The 14,736-nt window shown below is 40.5% G+C and overlaps 1 long non-coding RNA gene across 1 annotated transcript; it reads left to right on the forward strand.

Annotated features, from left to right (window-relative positions):
* Window positions 1-2,078: 2,078 nt before the first annotated feature.
* Window positions 2,079-12,308, forward strand: LOC135268381 (uncharacterized). Its single transcript, XR_010336731.1, has 2 exons — window positions 2,079-2,158; window positions 8,200-12,308. It is a non-coding gene; the product is annotated as an uncharacterized LOC135268381 (long non-coding RNA).
* The last annotated feature ends 2,428 nt before the right edge of the window (window positions 12,309-14,736 follow it).

Raw genomic sequence — 14,736 nt, forward strand, 5'->3', positions numbered from 1 at the left:
GAACTCTTGGCCTCAAATGATCCTCCTGCCTCTGCCTCTCAAGTGCTGGGGTTACAGGCATGCGCCAACAGCACCCAGCCTACTTTGTAACATAACTTATTTCTACTGTTTTTTAGCAGTGCTTTAGGTGGCTAATACCTTAATACTTATTTTGACATTATTATGAAAACAAGTTGAGTTTCAAGCAATCATTTTATTAGTGAACACATAAATACACTGGGAATTTTCCGAATGGTATTCTTTCTTTTTTTTTTTTAAGACGAGTCTCACTCTGTCCCCCAGCCTGGAGTGTAGTGGCACAATCTCTGCTCATTGTAACCTCCACCTCACAAGTTCAAGCGATTCTCCTGCCTCAGCCTCCTGAGTAGCTGGGACTACAGGTGCGCACCACCATGCCTGGCTAAGTTTTTTTTTTTGTATTTCACCATGTTGGTCAGGCTGGTCTTGAATTCCCAACCTCAGGTGATCCGCCCACCTTGGCCTCCAAAGTGCTTGGATTACAGGCATGAACCACCAAGCCCGGCCATAGCCTGGCCTAATTTACACTCCTCCCAACAGTGTAAAAGCATCCTCTCTAGCATCTGCGATTCCTCAAGGATCTAGAACTAGAAATACCATTTGACCCAGCAATCCCACTACTAGGTATAATACCCAAAGGATTATAAATTATTCTACTATAGAGACACATGCACACGTATGTTTATTGCAGCACTGTTTGCAATAGCAAAGATTTGGAACCAATCCAAATGCCCATTGATGATAGACTGGATAAAGAAAATGTGGCACATATATACAATGGAATACTATGCAGCTATTAAAAAAGGATGAGTTTATGTCCTTTGCAGGGACATGGATTAACCTAAAAACCACCATTCTCAGCAAAAGAACACAAGAACAGAAAACCAAACACTGCATGTTCTCACTCATAAGTGGGTGTTGAACAATGAGAACACATGGATACAGGGAGGGGAACATCACACACTGGGGCCTGTCAGTGGGGGTGGGGGTCTGGGGAGGGATAGCATTAGAAGAAATACCTAATGTAGATGACAGGTTGATGGGTGCAGCAAACCACCATGGCATGTGTATACCCATGTAAGAAACCTGCACATTCTGCACATGTACCCCAGAACATAAAATATAATAATAATAAAATAATAATAAAAAGGCTGGGTGGAGTGGCTCACACCTGTAATCCCAGCACTTTGGAAGGCTGAGGCGGATGGATCATGAGGTCAGGAGTTCAAGACCAGCCTGACCAACATGGTGAAACCTCATCTTTCCTAAAAATACAAAAATTGTCCAGGCAAGGTGGCACGCGCCTGTAGTCCCAGCTACTTTGGCTGAGGCCAAAGAATCACTTGAACCCAGGAGGTGGAGGTTGCAGTGAGTCAAGATCATGCCACTGCACTCTAGCCTGGGTGACAGAGTGAGACTCCATCTCAAAAAAGAAATTAACTCCCTGTCTGGGAGAGTTGTGTTGGGGTCACATTTAATGTAAAGCTAATGAAGCTTACACTTTAGGCCCCTCCTTTGCATGGGACCTATCAAAATAAATAATCAAATCATGAAAAAAAAATTAGCCTGGCCTGTTAGTGCATGCCTGTAATCCCAGCTACTCAGGAGGTTGAGGCATGAGAATCGCTTGCACCCCGTAGGTGGAGGTTGCAGTGAACCAAGATCGTGCCACTTCACTCTAGCCTGGGCGAGAGCAAAAGCTCTATCTCAAAAAAAAAAAAAAAATCCGATATCATCAATAAAGGAGGGTAACTTCTATGGTGGGTGCTGGGCACTAGATGTATTTTACAGGAAAATAAATGTCAAGAAAAGGGCATCTTAAGATATAAAAAGAAGAGAACATAGAGGGAAACTGGAGTTTGTGATTCTGACATCTGTCCCATTTCAACTGCTCAAATCTGATCATGGTGAATTTGAAAGCATTATCCTTTTTCCTGATGCTTGAACATTTCACTGCAATGGTGCCTGCTAAAAGGCGCCAGGCGCGCGCGCCAGTCGGGCGTGCTGGGGCGCGCGGCGCGAGCGCGGGGAGGCGGAGGGAGGCCGAGGGGTGGAAGCCGGCGGCGGCCGCCGAGCGGGGTCAGTTCTCTGTAGTGTTTGCCAATGTTGGAGCCGTCTGCAAAGTGTCCCCGGCAAGAAGGTAAATACCCCTCATCTGGGGCGCCCGGGAGACCCCGACTTCTGCCCCGCCGGCGGAGGAGGCACAGGGCGCTGGGGGGGCCCTGCAGGTCCGCAGCGCGGCGAACCCGGAGAACAGCGGCCCCCTCCCCTCCCTCCCCCGGCTCTCTCGGGGCAGCAGCGGGAGGGGAGACCGGCGAGGGAGGTAGGACCGGGAGGCGAAGCAGTTGGGGTGGGGGGCATATGTGGCGGAGGGCGTGGGACGACACAGGTGTCCTGAGGGGAGGAGCCGGGAAGAAGGCGAGGAGGCCGGGCAAAATGGGGGTGCAGAGGTTGGGGAGGCGGGAGCGCGGCTGCGGGCGCGGGAGGCCGGGGGTCTTGGGGACTAGGGTGGTTACGGCCGGAAGAGGGGACGGCGAGTGCAGCCGCGGTGTGGCCGTTAGGGAGGGGGAGCACCTGAGGGAGGACCGAGGAGGGCGACCCGGGAAGGATCTGCGGGGAATGGGCCTGGGGGTGCTGGAGGCGGAGCGACGGGGCTGGGGCGCGCCGGGGGGTGGCGGCGGCGGCTATTTCTGTAGAATGGGTGAGTGGTAAAGACGTAACTTTCGGAAATGGAGAAGGTAGGTGAGGCCGAAGGGACAAAATATATCCTGTGACGGGCAAGTTCTGCTGTGGTTCTTACGAACTTTTCAACAAATAATATGAATATAAAAAAAATCTGAGATAGTCATCAAGCTTTTAAATATACAGACAATCCAGAAATTGAGGATTCCTGTTTAGGTTCTAGAAGATATAGTCTGCCAAATGGTTTTTGTTTTCTTTTTCCTTTGTGCCTACCCTTCTCTTTACTCCTATTATCTCCTTTTGTTTTAGACACGTTCGGTGCTGGGTATCTGATCATTTATGTGTACAGATCATAGTAGAGGGAAAACTCTAGATATTGCAAAATTGAATTCTCTATTAGATTGCATAGTTTGAGACATGCACAGTGTGATTATTCACACTTAAATATATTTGTGTCCCTTATAGGACACAAAAGCCCTTGACTTTTTACAGGAAAAATAAGAAGGCAAATATTTTATTTTTCACAACGCTGATGCTTAAAAAATGAAAAAAAAAAAAAAAAAAAGGCAGGTCTTTTATAATTTGGTATATAGTGAAGAAAATAGGACTTTGAGCCAGAGTGAACTGGGTTTTAATCCTAGCAGTGTGACTGTAGGCAAATAACCAAACCTGTAGAAAAATGGAGATAATGCCTCCATCCCAAGATGATGAGAATTAAATGAGTTAATGTAAAAATGGCAAAATGTGGTACCTCACATATAAAATTGGTGTCTGATGTTAGTTTCCTTTTTTTTTTTTTTTCCTGGCCTGTGGCGTTTATTTCCACTAGAATAGTTTGTGGAGTAAGACTTAATATTTTCCTTACATAAAAGCAGTGCTTTGGGGTACCTACTTTAAAAAATCAAAATGAAAAACACTTTAAAAAGCTCTTTAAGGGACCCTTTGACCTTTTTAGAGTAAGAAGCATTGAATTGATAGTTTTGTAGCAGTTTGTAGTCTAAGAATAGGGATAGTTTATTTTGTTTTGCTTTTCATGTTTTCAAATAAGGCATTTAAGTGAGAATTGCCTGTCAACTGTAGGATGGGTGCTGATATAAAAAAATTATAAATGTTAGTTTAATAACTGCAATTTTATAAAGCAGTTTCATTATGGGGGATTAAATAGATTTTTTTGTACAGCTTTTAATTTCTCAGATGGGCAAAATATAATTCATATTTAAAGTACGACTTATATCAGCAGTACATTGCAGTTACAGGTTGGATCATTAATTCTTCATGAGGAGCACATCTTCCCCAGTTTGTAGTGCCCTCTCCCCGTAAACTGCCCTGCCTCTTTTCATTTAGTAGTTTGGAATCTGGTATTGCCTGTCCTAATATGCCTGACCGGATCACTGTAGGGCATTTTTGGGACACATGGATACATTTCTCTGAAAGTACTTAGTTGTCATTGGAATCAACTGTAGCTGGAAACTTTTTTCATAGAGGAAGTAGCTTTTTATTATTATTGTTTTTTAATTTTTTTTTTTTTTTTGAGACGCAGTTTCGCTTTTGTTACCCAGGCTGGAGTGCAATGGCGCATTCTCGGCTCACCGCAACCTCCGCCTCCTGGGTTCAGGCAATTCTCCTGCCTCAGCCTCCTGAGTAGCTGGGATTACAGGCACGTGCCACCATGCCCAGCTAATTTTTTGTATTTTTAGTAGAGACGGGGTTTCACCATGTTGGCCAGGCTGGCCTCGAACTCCTGACCTCAGGTGATCCACCCACCTTCACCTCCCAAAGTGCTGGGATTACAGGTGTGAGCCACCATGCCTGGCCAAGGAGATGGATTTTAACCATAGGTATTATAAAACTGCTCTACAGTTTTTTGATATTTCTTGATATTTTATCAAATTGTTTAAAATATATGACAGTAGACCGGGCATGTCTTTAAAGTAGAAACAGAGTCTTTCAGATGTACCATTGTGGGCATTCTGAATTGTCCATGGTATTATTACAAATTACAATTTCTAAATTGATATAAATCTAATATAACTGGTTTGATTAAAAAAGTATAATTTTCAGAATGTTAGCCAGTTATGGAGTGCTGCGGTAGACATATGAGTTTCATGTGTTTTAATTTATACAGCTCTTTATATTGTAAAGGAAAGCTTTACAGAATATTTAAAGTGTATGGTCAATTCTATGTTCATAAAGTTTTCGTTTCTGTTACTTCATGGAATATCTTCTATATATCAGAAGATTAGAAATTTCAGGCCGGGCCTGTTGGCTCACGCCTGTAATCCTGGCACTTTGGGAGGCCCAGGCAGGCGGATCACCTGAGGTCAGGAGTTTGAGACCAGCCTGGCCAACATGGTGAAACCCCATCTCTACTAAAAATACAAAAATTAGCTGGGCCTGGTGGTGTGCACCTATATTCCCAGCTACTTGGGAGGCCGAGGCAGGAGAATCGCTTGAGCCTGGGAGGTGGGGGTTGCAGTGAGCTGAGATTGAGCCGTTGCACCCCAGCCTGGGTAACAAGGTGAGACTCTGTCTCAAAAAATAAACAGAAGATTAGAACTTTCAAAAAGGTACCCCAGTATCTTGCTGTGCTTACTTCTTGGAATCAGCCACCAGTGTTAGCAGCCTCTAATACTGAATAAATACATACAAGTGTGTAGATAAGCACTTGTAACTTTAAAAGCTTATATACTAATAAAGACAAAAGGGAGTTTTTCAAAGTTGGTGAGTACCTAATTAATAATGATAAATGCTATTTTTTTTTTTGAAACAGAGTCTTGCTCCGACACTCAGGCTGGAGTGCAGTGGCACCATTTCAGCTTGCTACAACCTTGGCCTCTCAGGTTCAAGTGATTCTCCAAACTCAGCCTCCTGAGGAGCTGGGATTACAGGCATGCGTTGCCATACCCAGATAATATTTGTATTTTTAGTAGAGACAGGGTTTCACCATGTTGGCCAGGCTGATCTCGAACTCCTGACCTTGTGATCTGCCTCCAGAGTGCTGAGATTACAAGTGTGAGCCACTGTACTCAACCAGTGATGTTAAATTCTGGAAAGCAAGGGACACTAAATCACTGAGATGCTTTTAGTGGTCGTTCACACTTTACCTTTCAAATGAACTGTTTTCAGTTAAAAAAAGATGATTGGTTGTGTTTGTATTTTTAGTTATAGTTAGTGTTTTTAATGAGATGCTCCATTCCTATTGAAAACGTGTATTTTAACACCACATGACGAATGCTACACTTTTTAAAACCTCATTTTTTGAATTGAAAATGTAACTGTTTTAAGTTTTATAATTTGCCACTTTGAAGTTCTAATGTTACTCATTTGCTTATGTTGAACAGGGATTTTTTTTTTTTTTTTTTTTTTGCCTATCCAAATGTAAATTGGTATCTAAAGCACCGTAGGAGTATTGAATGATAGAGTTGGATAGGATTGTCTTATTTATTGTTGCATAACACACTGCACCAGAATTTAAGGACATTATCTTACAGTTACTGTGAGCTAGAAATCGGGGTGCAGGTTAGCTGGGTGCCTGTAGCTTATAAAAGAGGTGGTAGTCAAGCTGTCAGTTGAGGCTGCAGTTGCATCTGGAGGCTTTACTGGTGGAAGAGCTGTTTCCAAACTAATTCATGTGGCTCTTGTAGGGTTGAGTTTCTTGGGGCTCTTGGACTGAAGAAATCAATTTTGGATAGCTATTGGCCAGAGGCTTTTCTCAGTTCTTTGCCATGAGGGCCTCTCCAAAGGGCACCACAATTTAGCATCTGCTTCGCTCTGAGCAAATGAGTGAGAGAAGGTGATACCCAAGAATTTTTATAACCTAATCTTGGAAGTGGCATCTCATTATTTCTGCTGTATTATATTTGTTAGAGGCTGCCTACCACAAGGACTTTAGCTTACTTTTTAAAGATTCAAGAAAAAAAAGACAGAAAAAGAAGAACTCAAAAGATACACAAAGTAATTTGACCAAGGCTCAGAAGGTAATCTCCTGAAGAACTTTGACTAAAACTGAAATTCACCAGTACCCAGGCCTTGTGCTCTTTATACAGCATTCCATTCTTATAGGAAATGTGAAAGTAATTAGAAAAGAAATAAAAATTGATGCAGATACTGAGGACACTATTGTAAGAAAAATATTAAAGTTTTGAAAGTCATTTTGAATTGACTCCAGTTTGTCATCTTGAAAAAGTGGTAGCCAAATAGTGTGTGTTTGTGTATGTGTGTGTGTACTTACAAAACATTTGCTTCTAAGAGAAAGTTCAGCATTAAAATTTAACAGCATAAAAGTTTCTACACAAGTGATTAGGTGTAGCCCTTGTGCTGTGTATCACAACTGTGTTGTTGCTTTGTAGATAATTTTTTGGGGAGAGGTCTGTACATAATTTATGTTTTATATAAACGTTTTTTTCATTATAAGATCCCATGATATATTTATTTATAATTTGGACTTTCCTTCCTGTCATTGGTATCTGTTTTTAAATTACATGTAAAAGAGATTCACCATGTAAAAGAAATATAACCAAGGAAAAGGGTTCAGGCCCAGAAGGAAGTAAACTCAAATGTAACAATAGTCATGATGGTGACTTTTTCAGAAAATTTTATGTGAAAATTTTTTTGAGATGGAGTCTTACTCTGTAGCCCATGCTGGAGTGCAGTGGTTGGATCTTGGCTCACTGCAACATCCACCTCCTGGGTTCAAGCGATTCTCTTGCCTCAGCCTCCAGAGTACCTGGGATTACAGGCGGGCATCACCCATGCCTGGCTAATTTTTGTATTTTTAGTAGAGGCAGGGTTTTCACTATGTTGGCCAGGCTGGTCTCAAACTCCTGACCTCAAATAATCCACCCACCTCAGCCTCCCAAAGTGCTGGGATTACAGGTGTGAGCCACCATGCCTGACCTGAAATTTTAATATGCGTACTATTTTTATACCAATGATAACAGACAAAATGACAGAGAAAAAAATATTCAGCAAGATGATTGTACTATATGCTTGTTTCCATACCATCTAAGAGAATACTTGTGGTGTTGCATCTTCTTTAGGATTAATTTATCATATAGAAGATGAGAAGAAAGCTGTTTAAAACATGGCTGCAAAAAGGGGTGTATACGTTAAATATTAAATTTCAGATTTGTTTTTTAACAGCTTCACTTTGGTTGGGATTGTCTTAGAAGTCTAGAAGCAGAAGGGGCTTTGTTCAGATCTGTACTGTCCAGTATGGTGGCCACTAGTGACATGTGCTTATTTAAGTTAACATAAAAGAAAAACATGTATTTTCTTGATTGCTCTGGCCACATTTCAAGTGCTCAGTAGCCACATGTGGCTAATGACTACCAGATTGGACAGTGCAAGTATAGAACATTTTTATCGTCGTAGAAAGTTCTATGCAGATCTGGATAAATTACTTTTATACTTGATTTTGATCAAGGGCATGTGTTTAAAATACCAGTCATTGAGATTATCAACTAAGTTGAACTTTCTTTCTTTCTTTTCGTTTTCCAGTTATTGGAGCCGTGAGGGATACAGCAGTTTGGTCAATAGTGTCTCAACATGCTTCAAATCAATCGGGTGAGTTTGTGTTAAGGCATTTTTCATGCTTACATGGTGCTTTGGCCATAAATTATGGAACGTTTTAACTCAGCTTTTCTTTTCTGTAACTGTAACTTGACTCATCACTTTTTAAAGCAGTTACGTACTATATAATCATCATTGGAAGCTGTGTAGGGCAGGTTGTTTAAGGATTAGAATGATTTTCTGAAAGTTGATAACTTCTGGGTGTGCAAGGTAGAAGGTTTGTCTGTTCTTGATGTCACATCCCTTTAGGACTTGTTGATGTGTTCAGAATGCTTATGATCATGATATAGCTTCAGTAGGTGGCAGTTCTGCAGACTCAAAGGATTTTTAGTGACGAATCTTGTGAAGTAGTTGTATCTGTGTTAAAAAAAAGAAAAGGTTCATTTTCCAGGTCACTGAAAAATGCTAGAAGGAAGTGCTCTGATAAACTACAGCATGTAATACCTGAGGCTCCCTGAAAGAAGTGTTTTTCCTAGTTCTTGGTGTTTCTCCAAGAACTTTATATATTTAATTTTACCTTTCCCATTGAATAGAACATTGTATTGTAACTATAGTGTTAGAAAATACTTTTGGCCAGGCTGGGTGGCTCACACCTATAGTCCCAGCACTTTGGGAGGTGAGGTGGGAGGATCTCTTGAGCCCAGGAGTTTGAGCCAGACTGGGCACATAGCGAGATCCTCTCCCCGCTAAAAAAAACAAAAAAACAAGGAAGCAGACGAAATGCTTTATTTCTTTTGAGTGCAAATCCAGAGAGAAGTAATTAAAAATTTTTTTTTCTATGATTAAGAAAGTAATCTCGGCTGGGTGTGGTGGCTCATGCCTGTATTCCCAGCATTTTGGGAGACCGAGGTGGGTGGATCACCTGAGGTCAGGAGTTCAAGACCAGCCTGGCCAACATGGTGAAACCCTGTCTCTACTAAAAATACAAACAAATCAGCCGGTCATGGAGGTGCACGCCTGTAATCCCAGCTACTTAGGAGGCTAAGGTAGGAGAATTGCTTGAACGCAGGAGGTGGAGGTTGAAATGAGCTGAGATTGCACCAGTGTACTCCAGCCTGGGTTACAGAGTAAGACTCTGTAAACAGCATCCCATGCTATTTCTAAGCTAATGGTTTCTAAGCTTATACTTCTGAGTTCCAAACTCATGTAGCATTTACTATCTCGATCTCTTGGATGTCTTTATACATCTTAGACTTGATGTGTGCCCAAGAAATAATCTTAGTGCTTCAGTTATACTAGACCGTTTCATTTCCTAGATTGGGTAAGGTTCCAGCTGCAGGGCTTTGCACAGATTTCCTCTGCCTGGACCTCTCTTCCCCTCCCCTGTGTTTGGCTTACTTGACTGCAGTCCTACTATATGCTCTCATAGCACCCTGCCCTTTTGTTTAATAACATAATGACGTTTGCAGTTGTAGTCAAATATGTAATTATTTGTTTTAACATGTGTCTCCCTTGCTAGACAGTATGTTTCATGAAGACAGACAGTGACTATGCTTGTTTACGCTTGCATCCCCAGGTCCTAGAATAAACAATGTAAATAGTTTTCATGTATTTATTTGTTGGGTGTATGAGCGTATGAATGGTGCTAGAGTTGTCACTAAAGCAAGGAGATATTTATTTTCAACAGTACCTACGAAATGATGTTGTCAGTTTTGGTATTGTATGCTGCTTGTGTTACACAAATGCAACTAACTCTCCCTCATGTAAAGTTGTTAACTTAGTTTTCTCCTCTACTGGAAACTTTCCTTATGCAACAAAAATTGCTTTCATCAAAAGTGTTACTAATTAAAGAAATTGTAGAGCTGTCCTGTGCTTAATGCTTCCTGTTTCCTCACAGCTGCTATCAAATCCCAGTGGAGGCATTATGAGACTTGATTCGCAAACTGTTATAGGTGTGAATTTGCCATTAAATAACTTTCCACGGATACCTGCTATTAATTATTTGGTTGCAGTTAAATAATTTTTCATATTCTGCCACAGACATTGGAAATGATCATTCATTTTATGCCAGCTAACTTCATTGAAAATTATAGTTTATGGATTAATCCTAATGAGGATTTACTAACTGGCTGTGTTGCAGGTCATGTTGAAATAGGCATTGCAGACAGTTCCTGGGTAATGTTCTACATGGCCATAAGCAATTCCCTGGATATTGGCTAGAAATTGTACCCAGTGCCTGGGGATATACATTCTTAGCTTGTACAGGTTTTGTATAACTTATCCAAAATGCTTGGGACTAGAAGTGTTTTGGATTTCAGATTTTTTTTTTTTGACTTTGGAATTTTGCCTACTGGCTGAGTATCCCTAATCCAAAAATTCCATATTCAAAATGCTCCAATGAGCATTTCCTTTGCGCATTATGTTGGTACTCAAGAACTTTGAAATCTTGAAGATTTTGGATTTCAGATTTTTGGATTTGAGATGCTCAACCTGTAGCAGATGTGTAGTCCTAGAAAAACTTAAGAGACCCCCTCTTGTTATTGACTCTCAATTGTCATCCCCCAAATTGTTCAAGTCTGAGATAACGAGTTTCTCTTCAGCTAAACATAGAGTTGAATTCTTAAACTCATGAGTGATTTTTAAATCTTACTTTCTCAGCAGCCGCTTTCTCATAACAGTGAGGGTTTTCAAGGTAAATGTATAAAAGAGCCAGGTGTGGTGGCTCATGCCTGTAATCCCAACACTTTGGGAGGCTGAGGCAAGAGGATTGCTTGAACCCAAGATTTTGAGACCAACTTGGGCAACATAGTAGGACCCTATCTCTACAAAAAAAAAAAAAAAAAAAAAAAAAATTTAGATATGGTGGCACATACCTGTAGTCTCAGCTACTTGGAAGGCTGAGGTGGGAGGATCACTTGAGCCTGGGAGGCTGAGGCTGCAGTGAACTGTGATAGTGCCACTGTGGCACTCCAGCCTGGGTAACAGAATGAGACCCTAGGCATGCAAAGGGGGTTTAAGTTGATACTCAACTTGAAACAGTTGAGATTTTTACTATGTGATTTTTCAACATCGTCTGTAGGATTAGTACTACATTTTTATTTGGGAAGTCTTTTGTTTTGTTAAAATACCTGAATTACGTGCTTTTTTAGTCATAACAGATTCTTCCATATGTATTACTAAAACTAATTAAAAACTAGGCTATTGAATACTAAGTTATGTGATATTAACTTTGCCTGACTTTAGTATTATCATGGAACATGGACGTTCCGTGCTCTAATAGTGGCACTGTTCCGCCTTTAAATTGTGGTCTTAGTTGTTGTTTTGCCTTTTAAGAATGTGTGTTATTATTATCTATGTGCAACCTGTGCTTACTATAGAAAATTAGGTGTGATAGATAAGAAAAAAAAGAAAAAAATCGCAAAAACTTCCACTTCTTTTACAGAGATGTTACCGGTAACAAAATGTTACCGTTAACATTTTGGGGTGTATACTTCTAGATTTTTTTTCTATGCAGGTATGTTTTTATGTGAATATGCTATTTCTTAAAAACTAGGATTAGACAGTATGTACTGTTTTTGAAGTGATTTAATAATTATTAGTTTGGATGTGCTAAAATTTATTTAACCAAGCCCTTATTGTTGGACAGGTTTTTATTGTAGTTAGTGCCATAGTGAATTTTTTTAGTTCTTTAGTAGTGATTTCTGAGACTTTGGTGCATCCATCATCCAAGCAGTGTACACTGTACCCAATGTGTAGTTTTTTATACCTCAAAGTCCACTATATCATTCTTATGCCATTACATCCTCATAAGCTTAGCTCCCAGGTATGAGTGGGAACATACGATGTTTGGTTTTTCCATTCCAGAGTTAACTTCAATTAGGATAGATTCCTACTTCCATCTAGGTTGCTGTGAATGCCATTAAGAAATAATGACTTTAAACCTCTTTTCTCTGTTTAGTGAAAACTATAAACCTATAGATGATAAGCAGAAGTCAACCTAAAGGAGAAAAAAATGTTGCAAAAAAAAAAAACAACAAAAAACCAAGGCACATCATAATCAAATAGCTTAAAATTGGTGGTATTGAAATAAAATGTTGTTGTTGTTGTTGAGACAGGGTCTTGCTTTGTCTCCCAGGCTGGAGTACAGTGGCACTATCATGGCTAACTGCAGCCTCGACCTCCCAGGCTGAAGCAGTCCTTCCACCTCAGCCTGTCAAGTAGCTGGGACTACAGGCATGCACCACCATACCTGGATAATTATTGTATATTTTGTTGAGTAGGGGTTTCGCCATGTTGCTCAGGTTGGTCTCCCAAAGTGTTGGGATTACAGGTGTGAGCCACTATGCCCAGCTAATTTTTGTATTTTTAGTTGAGATGGGGTTTCACTGTGTTGGCCAGGCTGGTCTTGAACTCCTGACCTCAAGAAATCCACTCACCTCTGCCTCCCAAAGTGTTGGGGTTACAGGCCTGAGCCACCATGCCTGGCCCATTTTTAACTTCTTAAAAAGATAATTGACTAAAACACAAATACTAACAATGCTTTGAGGGCTTATACATAGAAATTAATTGATGTCAGTAGCATAAAGAATGGGGTAAGGGGAAATATAGAATTTTTAGGTGCTTATATCATATATGAAGTGGTATGACATTTGAAGGTAGGCTGTGTATGTTTTAGAACCATTCTTATACAACAAAATAAAAATAGTAAGCCTATGTAGGATATAAAATGGATACTAAAAAATAGTCCAAAAGAAGATAGACAAAGATGAAAAAAATAAGCAAATAACAGGACAAAAATAGAGCAAAACAGTAGATGTAAATCTAGTAATATTGATAGTTATAATAAATATAAATGACTTAAACACTCAATTTAAAAAGCAAAGATTGTCAGATTATATAAAAAAGCAAGACTCAAGTACAGATGCTCCTTGACTTATGATGGTGTTAGGTCCTGTTAAACCCATTGTAAGTTGAAAATAGTCGAAATATATTTAAAACTCATAATTGATTGGGCATGATGCCTGTAATCCCAGCACTTTGGGAAGCCAAGGCTGGCAGATCATTTGAACCTAGGAGTTCAAGAGCAGCCTGGACAGCATGGTGAAAACCCATCTCTACAAAAAATATAAAAATTAGCTGGATGTGTTGGTGTGGACAGCTACATACCTCAAGGAACCCATAGTCTGCTAAGAGAAACAGACATGTGAATAAAGAGCTGTGAAATGAAGCTGTACATTTTATCAGACAAAAACATGCAAATAAAACAGAAGAGGAGTAAATTAGGGTAGGAAATTGTTTAGAAGGGGGCTTAGCTGAATTGTTCTATAAATTTCATGAGAAATGCCCATCACGGAAGATGGTATTTCATACTAGATTCATTGTTAATTATCTAAATTAGCTGCACTGCACATTATCCAATATAACTCAACCGATCAACAAAGTTTCACCTGGAGAAATTTCTGAAATGTTATTTTAATACATCTTGGTTTAAGTTAGTATCTTTTCCGTAGGTTGACTGGAGAGGATCAAGGGTAGATGTGAAATGACCAAGAGTCAGGTAATTCTAGGAGTTCAAGCGAGAGAAAATGGTGACTTGCACAGGCCATCCAGGAAGTCAGATGAACCAGATTGAGGGGAGAAAGGGGCAGAGGTAACAGGTCAAGGGTGACTCTTGGGTGGCTGGTTTGCACAGGCTAATGAATGGTGCTGACATTGTTGCAAGGAGGAACTTTAGAAAGGGACCAGGATTTTTCCACTATTTTTCCTGTAGGGATACGTAAGTAGAGAGTGAAATGTGGAAGCAGTGAAGTTTGGTTTTGAATATGCTGAATGTGAGGCAAAGCAATGCAGGTGGAGATGTCAAGTAGGCAGCTGGATGTAGGGGCTGGAAAATTAAGGGTGAGGTCTGGAATAGAGAATTCAGTTGCTGAGCATTCTGTGTTTAGGTAGCAATTGCATCCACGGACATATGTGAAATCAGATGGGAAGGTAGTGTGGGGTTAGAGTAAAACCTAGACTGATACTCAGGGCAAATTTATCATTTTATTCTACACAAGGGAAATTAACCTGCAAATAACTCAGGAAAAATACTCATGAAGATGAGGGGAGCCCAGGCATGGTTAGAATTAGCACCCATTAGTTCTGGCTCTTCATACGGTCCTTCTTCCATTAAAATGCAATGGTCTTGCTTAGTCTTTGATCACTTCATATACTTTCTATAGTGTACACTCCCTCTGAGAGAGAGAGAGAGAGAGAGAGAGAGGTGTGTGTGTGTGTGTGTGTGTGTGAGAGAGAGAGAGAGAGATATGGTTAGGCTTTTTGTCCCCAGCCAAATCTCATCTTGAATTATAATTCCCATAATCCCAATAATCCTCAAGTGTCAAGGGAGAGACCAGGTAGAGGTAATTGGATCATGAGGGCAGCTTCCTGCATGCTATTCTCATGATACTGAGTGAGATCTCATGAAATCTGATGGTTTTCTAAGTGTCTAGTGGTTCCTCCTGCATTCATTCTCCATCCTGCCAC

The sequence above is a fragment of the Aotus nancymaae genome, unplaced genomic scaffold (genome assembly GCF_030222135.1).
Source record: "Aotus nancymaae isolate 86718 unplaced genomic scaffold, 86718_ANA_hifiasm-v0.15.2.pri h1tg000040l, whole genome shotgun sequence".
Taxonomy (NCBI): Eukaryota; Metazoa; Chordata; class Mammalia; order Primates; family Aotidae; genus Aotus; species Aotus nancymaae.